This window comes from Hyaena hyaena, unplaced genomic scaffold, assembly GCF_003009895.1.
Source record: "Hyaena hyaena isolate Hyena2069 unplaced genomic scaffold, ASM300989v1 scaffold_42, whole genome shotgun sequence".
Classification (NCBI taxonomy): Eukaryota; Metazoa; Chordata; class Mammalia; order Carnivora; family Hyaenidae; genus Hyaena; species Hyaena hyaena.
Window position 1 is genome coordinate 494,645 of NW_024080674.1, and position 12,239 is coordinate 506,883.

Genomic DNA, 12,239 nt, shown 5'->3' on the forward strand with positions numbered 1-12,239 from the left:
GGATCATGACCTGAGCCAAAATCAAGAGTTGGATACTCAGCCAACTGAGCCACCGAGGAACCCTATTTTTTGGTTTATTTTCTAAATGGAATCATATTGCATACCATACATCCATGGCAACTTGGATTTTGTCTGTTTGGTTTTGGTTTAGTAACATCATATCCCTTTAAGCATATATGGAGAAATCTAGCTTTTTAAACAACTGTATAAACTATTGATGGACATACAACATTTTATTCAACTTTCCCATAACTGGTAGATATTCAGGTTATTTTGTGTCTCCTATAGTAATTTTTCTCTTCCTTTCTCCTTTCTCGTCCACTCCTTCTCTTCTTCTGGTTCTTCTTTTTTTATCATTGCCGCCTCCAAAGCAAGGTGCAAGAAACACATGTCAATTGTACTGTTATTTCCACCGAAGTTTTCTCATTTCTGTAGAAAAGATTCCTAAAAGTGGGATTTCCAGGACAAGAGGAATACTTGAAATTTTCATGTCAATATATACAGTTGTTATTTCATCTAAAGTAGTTTTGTTAAAATAGCCACATTGTAGTCTACTTGGTTATATTTATATCTCTTCTTCTATTGAGTGATTTTTATGATAATAGGGGCCTCTTCTAATAGTCCTGTGATTTTTAAAATCATGCTTGTTATGCTAGCAAATGCACCAGCACTTAACTATGGCCTAGATGCTGCTCTAAAAGCTTTATTTCTGTCAAGTCATCTTACAACAATCTATGTGCCATTTGTGACTGGTGTGCAGAGAGGGAAACTGAGACCGAGACAGGCTAAGTAATCTCCGGATGGTTGCACACTTCCAAAGTGCAAGAGGTAGGATTTGAAAGCAGATGGAGCGCACAGGACCATCCCTGGGCTGCACAAGCTTTCAGTCAGCACGGGAAGGGCCTAGGAACTGGCAGCATGATGGCCTTAGGTTCAGCCATTGACCCTTCCTGCTTACCAGTCTCAGAGCCTTGAGAAATTACTTGCTATTTCCAAACTCCATTTTCTTATCTTTAAAATGGGTCTAGTATCGACCTCTTGGGAATATTGTCATGAGAACTGAATGAGGAAATGTTGAAGTGTCCAGCACACAGTTGGCAAAGGCTTTGTGTCTCTTGCCCCCTCTTTCCCTTTCCTTCCCTTCTTTATTTCTTTTTTTTTGGGGGGGTAACTTTTTTTTTTTTCAAATAGTTTATTGTCAAGTTGGTTTCCATATAACACCTAGTGCTCATCCCCACAAGTGCCCTCCTTTCATTCTTTCTTTGAATCTCCAGCTCCCCACTCAGTGCATATTGCCTATTAATATTACATGCAATATGACAAAAACATGTTATACCTCTTCTTCTTTCTTTTCCTTATTCATGTCTCCTGATCCCAACCTACAGTTTTGTCATGGAGAAGACATTCGATAATTGAAGGTTGAATTTAGCAAACTTTGGTCTTGCATTCAAATAACTTGGGGAAAATTTTAAAGTATATATTTATGTACATACATACATAGAGAGAGAGAGGCCCGTGCCCAAACCCCGGAAAGTTGATTTAGCTGATTTAGTCTGAGTATCAGGAACTTTACGACTTTGGTCCGCAGGTGATTCTAATGTGCACCCAGCACTGGGAACCACTGGCCTAACAGCAAAGCCTGTACTCTTAGCCATTTTGGTATAGTAGTGCATCTTAAACTTGAGGCACAACAGAATTACTCACCTGGAGGGCTTTTTTAAATTGTTTAATTTTAATTCCAGTATAGTTAACATTCAGTGCTATATTAGTTTCAGGTGTACAATACAACGATTCAACAATTCCATAAATTACTCAGTACTCATCATGTTAAATGTACTCTTTAATGCCCATCACCTATTCACCCATACCCCCAATCAACCTCCACTCTGGTAACCATCAATTTGTCCTCTACAGTTAAGAATCCCCTCCTTGGTTTGTTTCTCTTTTTCCTTTGTTCATTGTTTTGTTTCTTAAATTCCACATATTAGTGAGATCACATGGTATTTTTCTTGCTCTGGTTTATTTCACTTAGCATTGCATGCTCTAGGTCCATCCATGCTGTTGCAAGTGGCAGGATGTCCTGTTTTTACGGCTGAATGATATTCCATTGAATAATATACCACAGCTTTTTTATCCATTCATCTATCAGTGGGTACTTGGGCTGCTTCTATAATTTGGATACTGCAAATACTAATGCAATAAACATAGGGGTGCATGTACCCCACTGAATTAGTGGCTTTGTATTTTTTTGAGTAAATACCTACTGCTGCAACTACTGTATCATAAAATAGTTCTATTTTTAACTTTTTGAGGAAACTCCATTATATCCTCCACAGTAGCTGCACCAGTCAGCATTCCCACCAACAGCGTACAAGATTTCCTTTTTCTCTTCATCCTCAACTCTCGTTTCTTGTGTTTTTTATATTAGCCATTCTGACAGGAATGAGGTGATAAGTCCATGTAGTTCTGATTTGCACTTCACTGATGAGGAGTGACGTTGAACATCTTTTCAGGTGACTGTTGGCCATCTGTGTGTCTTCTTTGGAAAAGTGTCTATTCATGTCTTCTGCCAATTCTTTAATTGGATTATTTGGTTTTTGGTAGTGAGGTGTATAAGTTCTTTATGTATTTTGAATATTGATACTTTATCAGATATACCATTTGCAAATATCTTTTCCCTTTCAATAGGTTGTCTTTTAGTTTTGTTGATTGTTTCCTTTGCTGTGCAGAAGCTTTTTATTTTGAAGGAGTCACAACAGTTTATTCTTGCTTTTATTTCTTTGCCTCAGGAGATACACCTAGAACGATGTGGCTATGGCTGATACCAGATAAATTACTGTCTGTGCTCTCTCGTAGGATTTTTTATGGCTTCCAGTCTCACATTTATGGCCTTAATTCATCTGAATTTATTTTTGTGTGTGTTATAAGAAAGTGGTCCAGTTTCATTTTTTTGCATGTTGCTGTCCACTTTTCCTAGCACCATTTGTTGAAGAGACTCTCTTTTTCCTACCGTTTTTCTTGCTTCCTTTATCAAAGATCAACTGACCATTTAATTGTGGGTTTATTTCTGGGTTTTCTGTTCTGTTCTATTGACCTACGTGTCTACTCTTGTTCCAGTACCATACTGTTTTGATTCGTACAGCTTTATAGTATAACTTGAAGCCTAAAATTGTGATACCTACAGTTTTGGGGGTTTTTTTTTTTTCAAGATTTCTTTGGCTATTTGGGGTCTTTTGTGGTTCTACACAATTTTAGGATTATTTGTTTTGGTTATGTGAAAAATGATGTTGGTATTTTGACAGGGATTGCATTAAGCCTGTAGATTGCTCTGGGTAATATAGACATTTTAACAATATTTGTCCTTCCAATCCATGAACATGGAATGTCTTTCCATTTCTTAGTGTTGTCTTCAATTTCTTTCACCAGGCTTTATAGTTTTCCAAGTATAGGTCTTTCACCTCTTTTGTTAAGTATATTTCCACGCATTTTATTAATTTTGGTGCAATTGAAAATGAAATGGTTTTCTTAATTTCTCTTTCTGCCTTTTCATTATTAGTGTATAAAAATTCTATAGATTTCTTTACACTTAATTTGTATCCTGTGACTTTACAGAATTCATTTATCACTTCTAGAAGTTTTTGGGGGGTGTCTTTAGGGTTTTCCATATATAGAATCATGTCGTCTGAAGAGAGTGAAAGTTTTACTTCTTCCTTACCAATTTGGATGCATTTTATTTCTTTTTGTTGTCTGACTGCTGTGGCTAGGACTTCCAGTACTATGTTAAATAATACGACGGTGAGAGTGCACATCCTTGTTCTGTTCCTGACCTCAGGGGAAAAGTCTTCTTGGCTACAGATTTTTCCCTTCCAGTATTTTGAATATATCATTCCATTCCCTTCTGGCCTGCAAAGTTTCTGCCGAAAAAGCTCCTGATGGCCTTATGGGCTTTCCCCTTGTAAGTAACTTCTTTTCTCTTGCTGCTTTTAAAATTCTTTATCAGTACTTTTTGCCATTTGAATTACTATGTGTCTTGGGGTGGAACCTCCCCGGGCTGATTTTGTTGGGGGATCTCTGTGCTTCCTGGGTCCGGATGTCTGTCTCCTTCCCCAGATTAAGTAACTTTTAAGCTATTATTTTTTCAAATAAATTTTCTACCTTTCTCTGCTTCTTCTGGGATCTCTATAATGTGAACGTTATTATACTTGATGGAGTACTGAGTTCACTAGGTTTATCCTCCTGTTGCATAATGGTTTTTTCTCTCACATGTCGAGCTTGATTACTTTCTTTCACTGTCTTCTCGGTCTCTGATTCATTCTTCTGCTTCCCCTAGCTTGTTACTTATTTCATATAATGTATTTTTAATTTCACATGTGTTCTTCATCTTTTTAAAAAAATTTTTAAAGTGTTTACTTATTTTGGAGAGAGGGACAGAGACGGAGTATGAGTGAGGGAGGGGCAGAGAAAGAGGGAGATGCGGACTTTAAAGCAGACTTCAGGTTCCAAGCTGTCAGCACAGAGCCCAGTGTGGGGCTCAAAGTCACAAACTGTGAGTCAGGGCCTGAGCCAAAGTCGGATGCTTAACCTACTGAGCCACCCAGGTGCCCCTATTGTGTTCTTCATCTTTAAGTGGTTCTTTTTTAGCTCTTTGTTAAGGTCTCACTAATGTCCTCCACTTTTTCTAAAGTAGAGTGAATATCTTTATGATCCTTACTTTAAATTCTCTACCAGGCAGAGTAGTTATATCCACATCACTTAGGTCTCTTTTGTCCAGGTGTTTCATTTTGGACATATTCCTCTGTCTCCTCATTTTGTCTAACTCTCTGTGTCTGTTTCTGTGTGTTAGGAAAGTCAGCTATGTGGGGCGCCTGGGTGGCTTAGTCGGTTAAGCGTCCGACTTTCGCTAAGGTCATGATCTTGCAGCTCGTGGGTTCCAGCCCTGCGTTGGGCTCTGTGCTGATAGCTCAGAGCCTGGAGCCTGTTTCAGTCTGTGACTCCCTCTCTCTCTGACCCTCCCCTGCTCACGCTGTCTCTCTCTCTNAAAAAAAAAAAAAAAAGGAAAGTCAGCTATGTCTCCTGTTCTTGAAAGTAGTGGGCAGGGTGCATAATTTTAACACGGTAGTGCTCTTCTTCTTCCACCAGGGACACACAGCCACTGCAGAGACCAGGTCAGCCGGGGCCACTCCGCAAAGAACACACGTGTGTGGTGTAGTTTTAACAAGGTGCACACATCCTCCACAAGACGTGACCAGCCACCACTGCTGACACTGCAGCTCCACAAAGTGTGCAGTCAGAAGACACAGTGTTGGCAAAGATTGCACAGGTCTTCTGGGAGAGGGTGCCAACAATGCTGGCACTGAGGCAGGCCCAGCTGGAATGGGCAAGGCACACTGCAAGCAAGGGAGGTAGTGAATGCTGGAGCCCTTCTGATTCCTGCAGGTGGTTGTGTGTTTATGGTGAAGGGCGGAGGTGGCAAATAGCATCTGCCAGCTCATTTGTTCCTGAAGAAGTCCCTCAGTGAGCTCTGAGAGGAGCACATAACTCGCCCTCTCATATCTCCAGTTTTTCAAACTTCTGTTTCTATGCTGAAACATAGATCTAACATGCCAATCTCCATGGGCTGTTTCTTGTGCTGACTCTTTAAGGGTAGGGACTCAGCTTCCTCTCCCAGAGCCAAGCTCTGATTTTTTAAATGCTGCTTTATGTCCCACTGGTTGTAAGAACTCACAAAATTCAGCCCTCCTCACCTTCAAAGCCAATGTTATAGGGATTCACCTTTCCCATGCAGGCTCCCCAGAGTGACAGTCTGTTTCGTGCCCTGCCCTTTACCCCTGCCCCCCTGCCTTCCTCCCGACTGTGACTGGCCGGGGCCCTTTTAGCTGCCTACCATGTCTCTACCCTGCTTACTCTCTTTGATGTGACCTCTTCTCTACCTTTAGTTGTGGAGTTTGTTCTGCCAGTCTTCAGGTCGTTTTCTGGGCAATTTACTCTTATGTCGTGTTATCTAGTTGTATCTGTGGGACTGGGCAAGCTTAGGGTTCTCCTATCCCAACTTCCCAGCCTCTCCAAAATCCTTGAGGGCTTATTAGAACACAGCCTTTCCCCAGACATTCTGATTTATAACAAGTCATGCTGTCGATCAGGGGATCATATTTTGAAAACCACTGTGCTATATTCTTGGTGACAGAAGATTATGCTTTATCTTCCAGGAACTCTGTGTTTGAATCCCAAGCTGGGTTACAGGCCTATTCTGTCTCCACAGCACTTCATACACACATAGCTTATGCTTCCATCATAACACTTAGCATATTTGTTTTCCCACCTAGACTAATATTGAAATCATGATTTTTTCATTCCTGTAACACCCAAAGGTTAGTAGTCCTTGACTACAGTAGGAACTTATAAAATGTTGAATAAGTAGAAGATTTCTACCTAGAGGTAGGAGCAGTAGAGGAAGTGCTTGATTCACCATCAAATAGTACCCCACATTCATGCACTAAATCCAATGAACTTCCTGAGTTCAATTAGAGAGGCATATGCAGAGATGCCTGGGTGACTTGGTTGGTTGAACGTCTGACTTTGTTTTGGGTCATGATCTCATGGTTCATGAGTTTGAGCCCCACATTGGGCATGCTGCAGTCAGCACACAGCCCGCTTCAGATCCCCTGTTCTCCTTCTTTCTCTGCCTCTCCTCTGCTCACACACGCTCTTGTGTTCTCTCTCTCTCTCTCTTTCAAAAGTGAATAAACATTTTTAAAAAGAAAGAGATAGAGGCATATGCAGTGGACAGAATAAAAATACCTGCTACTACATCACACCCATCTAGTTGCTAATTCCGTTGGAATACAGGCATAGACAGAACCTCTGGCTGGGGTTTTCAAATAATGAAAATCAATTTCACATCCCCCAACAGCAAGATTCAACCACTCCATATTCCTTGTTTTCCCCACCTACCTCATTTTAATTTAGCAGGTGTTTAATAGTACATAATTATATCTCACTACTGTTTGGGATAGGGAAATTAGGAGCCCAATTTGCATTTTAGGAATAATTTGGAAACATGAAAGCTAATTATCTAAGAGCAGATTTGGCCAAATGGAATAAGCAGGTTATCATTTGACAATAAACTCTGGCATTTACCTGAATAACTCCAAGAATTGGGCATGAACTCATTCATAAATTGATTTTTTTTAGGTAGAATTCATAGCAGGGAACACTTTATTGTTTTGCCTGCCCATTCTGATCCCATTTCCTTTTAGGGATCTTCTCTCCCCATTTGCATGTGGTCTTGGCAGTAGGACAATCTTAAGGACTGCCTCTCCCTAGGCACGCTTGGAAGGGAAAATACTTTCCTTCCCTGGCATAGGATGGCGCCTTGTTTGTGAGTAGCCTATCCCCTCACCCCTGCCTTGGGAGCTCCCTCCCAGGATTTTAATATTTAACAACTGAAAAAAAAGCAAAAACAAAATGATCCCGGCATCTCAGACCAGGTTGTTCTAGACAGAATATGGTTGCTCACCTCCCTGCATCCTTGATTCTGGGTCATCCCCAAACCTGCTACTTTAGTTCCCTCTTAATTCTGTGAGTCTTCCAACCCCTACTGCCCCACCCTGCTTTAATATATTCTCTTTTGTTTGTATTTGTCGTATTTGCTTTCTATTGCTTGCAACCATAAAACTCTGGCACAGATGGGATCTAGCACAAGTAACTGCTATTGTTTCCTGCACATGAATTCTTCTAGTCAAGTCCATTTTTGTCATTAACTGGGACTTTGTTTCCAACTCTCACATTTAACTTAAATGTCTTCGCTTCTTCCATAGCTTTCTCCTTTAAATGAAATCCTCCATCCATATTTTCATTAGCTACATTACTACATACAAGAGTTAAGTGTTATATTCAAGCTTTGTGGACTCAGTTCCCTCAAGTTTATAATGCAGATGATCTCTCTTAAGGTACAAAAGTCTAGCAGAACCGATCACATAATAAGCACAAAATAAATAGTACCATTATCACTGCTGCAATGAAGGTTTTAATCTTACTAATATTTGATGCCTCAGCAAAGTTTCATTAATACCACTACTGCATTTTTTCCAAATAAATATCTACTAGCTACTTTATTATTGATGTCTTAATTAAAGAGTTTTTCGTAGAGATATTGGTAGTTCTTAGAAATACAGGACTGCATGCCCAAGAATATCAAAGCAAACTTGGAAATTTCAGAACAGTACAACTTGTTGAATTACTTCAAAAGATGATCTTTTAACTCAGAAGGAGTTATTCCCCATGTTCACAGCGGCCAAGAAATGGAAGCAACCCACATTTCCACTGATGGATGAATGGATGAAGAGAATGTGGTATGTATATACATATACATACATACATAGATATACACACACATATATATATACAGACACACAATAGAATATTATTCAGCCATAAAATATGAGGAAATGCTACCATTTGCTGCAACATTAGGGACCTTGAAGGCATTACGCTAAATGAAATAGGTCAGACAGAGAGCGTGAAATACTGTATTATCTCACTTTATATGTGGAATTTAGGGGGAAAAATCAAACTCATAGGAAAAGAGATCAAACTTGTGGGTAATCACAGGCAGAGAATGGGGGAGGGGGTAACTGGAGGAAGGTGATCACAAGAGTGAAAAATTCCAGTTATAAGGTAGATATGCCCTAGGGTTGGCATATACATGACTATAGCTAACACTGCTGTATGATATATATGGAAGCTGTTAAGACAGTAAATCCTAAAAGTTCTCATCACAAGGAGAATTATTTTTCTTTTCTGTTTTCTTTTTATAGTATCTATATGGGAACATGGATGTTAGCCTAACCTATTGTAGCATTCATTTCACAATATATGTACATCAAGCTATCATGTTGTGAGCCTTAAACTTACATAGTGATGTATGTCAATTATTTCTCAGTAAAACTGGAGGGGAGGAGTTGTGAGATGATCTTTAAAGACAGAAGGATGGTACGGGCTGTTGATCAAATTTAAAGACTAGGTAAATATAGAAAGGCATATATTTTTCAGATTGTGGGATAAAATAAAGCATATTCTGCTTTACGGGAAATCAAATACATCAGACATTGGCAAAGTATGGCCATAGGATCTGGTCTAGTACTTGCTTTTGTAAATAAAGTTTTATTGGAACACCACCTGGCTTGTTCCTGGACATATTGCCTATGGCTGCTTTCTGGCAACAATGGCAGAATAGGTGGGTCAGAGATCATGTAGCCTGTAAACCCCAACGTATTTACTAGCTGGCCCTTTACTGAACACATTTGTTGGTCCCTGCGCTGGGTAATTTGTCCCCCTTATTGTTGAGATTAAATTTCAATAGCTGCAAAGTTCAATTTCTGTGAAATATTTCCAGGCCTGACTTAAAATGGTTGCCTTTTCCCTGTGTCTGCATTCTGCCATTTACACAACACATACACATTTCCTCTCCCCTATAGTTAATCTGTCTTCTTACTTATGTATGTATTTATAAGTCAGTTCCCTTTGTTCTGATGCCTGTTGAACATCTTATAATGGTTGGAGAAAAATAAGTAGATCTACAAACAGAAATAAGTGGAGAATGCCTTTGGGTTGGCGGTACATCTCTGGCAGGAAATGTTGGTCAAAGTCATTATACACACATAATACAAAACTCTAAGAGTGGTAAAAACCAGGTCTCAGAAGAACTGGGTGAATCAGCAAAGCCAATCTGAAATTCACCTCAGGCTGTGCGTGTTTCAAGGGACTCTGGCTATTTCACAGAAGTTTCAAGCACAGGTCATGCGCTGAAGGGTATTACTTGGATGTTAATCACAAGGGTACGACAGTTGGAAAGAGGATTTCCATATTTCCATGTGGTAACTATTGGAGCAGAACAGAGAGACCTCCAAGGTACCAACACAGAGAGAAGATGTTTAATAGGAAGGGCAGCACCTGGAATGACAGAGGGAAGTGTATGTGGCCAACACGTATATGACCTATGGAGGTAGGTCAATATGCTGAAAATCAATTCAACTTGCTGAATGACTAGTCTCCCCCAAAATCAAACTTTTAGAGATAAAAACCACAAAATAAGGTTAGTAGCACTCAGGGAAGCTATGTGGACACAAAGCCTCAAGTAGGGGGCACTACTCCTTCGCCTGCTCTGTGGAGTGCCTGAGTGCTCAGAGTGGGGACCAAGTTCTCAGGCAGAGTCCTCCTGGTTTCTCAGTTCATCTGTGGGCCATGGCCATGGTGGTCACAGAGAAGTCCTGGAGTTCATTCCCTAGCGGTTATGATGGTTGAACTGAGACTGTGAAGCAGGTATGCCAAGGTAGGAGGTGCCCACCACTGAAAGACGGGGGCCCATGCCCACTGTGGTGAGAGAGCTGTGGTGGTCCCACTGCAAAACAGAAATCTTTAGTGAAAAGTTAAAAACCTAAAAGGCTGCAAAGACCATCTCGAAGGATACAAATTGCCATGAACTTGCATGGCTAACAGAAACAAATTTCGGTGGAGATCTACCTCCATGAAAGGACAGCCAAGGCCATCAAGAGAAGCGGTGAGAGACCCCAGTGAGCTTTAGGACCCAGAGGGAGAAATCTGCGGTAGGAATTTGGCAATTCTGAAGGTGGAGACTGACCTCAAGAGCTTGAGTTTCTGAAGCTTAGATACTATGCCGAATTGCTCTGCGTAGAACTCTACTGCACATCTTCCTTGAGACGCATTTCTTGGTTAACCCCAAGGGAGGGAGCTCCCTAAAGGCCCTCACTAGCCCCACCCACTTTGGCTAAAGGTGACAGTTTGATCCTGCTTTTGAGCTGAGGGCCTGTATGGCCATGCACAAGTCTGGTTGTTGGGGGTGTATGTGAAGAATTATGTTCCCACGCTCTGCAGCCCCAAGCAAATGACCATCTTAGCTTCGTGGATGTGAGTCAAGAGCTTTGCGGTAATGACACTGAGAAGCAACTGAGTGGCCAGATGAGTCTGCAACATTTTACAGAGTCCCTGAGTCCTTGCAGTCAGCAAGTGTGATCTTAACACTCCTCTGTACGCCCCTTTTTCCATGTGGAAGACCCAGACGACACTTGTCAACATAACAAGACAGACAGAAGCCACACACAGGCATGGAGTCCTCTGTTTCCAAGCCTTCCTGGAGTCAACTGTCCTTTAGCTAAAGTAGCCAGGCTAGGTGTGTGGGAAGTGGGTAGAGGATGGTACTGCACATTGAGGAAAACTTCTGAACACAGCAGACCCAGTGACTCTGGTGCTTCTTTGCCCCAGCGGACATCACAGTCCAGTTTCATTAACCAGGAGCTCCATTATGCCTCGTTGCCGCCTGACCTCCATTTCAACATGTAGCCAACATGTAGCTTTATGTAATGAACATGCCCTAGGAGCCAGACTCCAAGCTGTTTTGTACAGGGATCACGCCTCCTGAATCTTTACAGCAATCCTACAAGTCAGTCAGGACCGTTAACATCCCCATCTTACAAGTGACAGTGATGTTTGGTCAGTTAAACAACTGACCCCAAATCACACAGCGAGTAAGGGTCACAGCAAGACAGTAATTCCGATCTGACTTCAGTGCATGGCTCCTGACCACAATGCTCTCCATATCTGGCCTCATTAATCATTTTTGTGAAAAGGGTCATCAGTGAATGTCGTAATACTGGATGGGCAAACTATGGCTTGTGGCAAAATGTAGGTTCCAACCTGACACAGCTTAGGAGTTAAGTGTGGTGTTTACATGTTAAATGATTAGGGGGAAAAAATCTAAAGAGGAGCCAAACACATGTAATCACCTTGAAGTGAAATTCCAGTGACCACAAATTAAGTTTTATTTGAACGCTGATGTGCTTGTTCATTTCTTCATTGTCTATGGCTGCAGCAGATTTGAGACGCTGCAGTAGAGGCCACGTGGTGAGCAATGCAGAAAATATTTCCTCTCTGGCTCTTTACAGAGTGTGGTTAGCCTGCCCTCATCTGAATCGTGGAGTAGTTAGGTCTCAAAATCTCAGGAGACCGCTCACCAACAGCCAGAACTTTGTGAGATAAAATGTCAACAATGAATTGAAAACAAAGACATCACCTTTTGTCTTTCTTAGACTAACAAAAATTGTAACAGCTGTGGTGCCTATTGGTTGAGTCAAGAGTGGCCGTATTCTCACGTTGGGTTTAAAAATATCACTTGCTTCTGTTCAAAGCCGAGATAAGGGGCAAGGGTGCCAATCAGCTGCTGC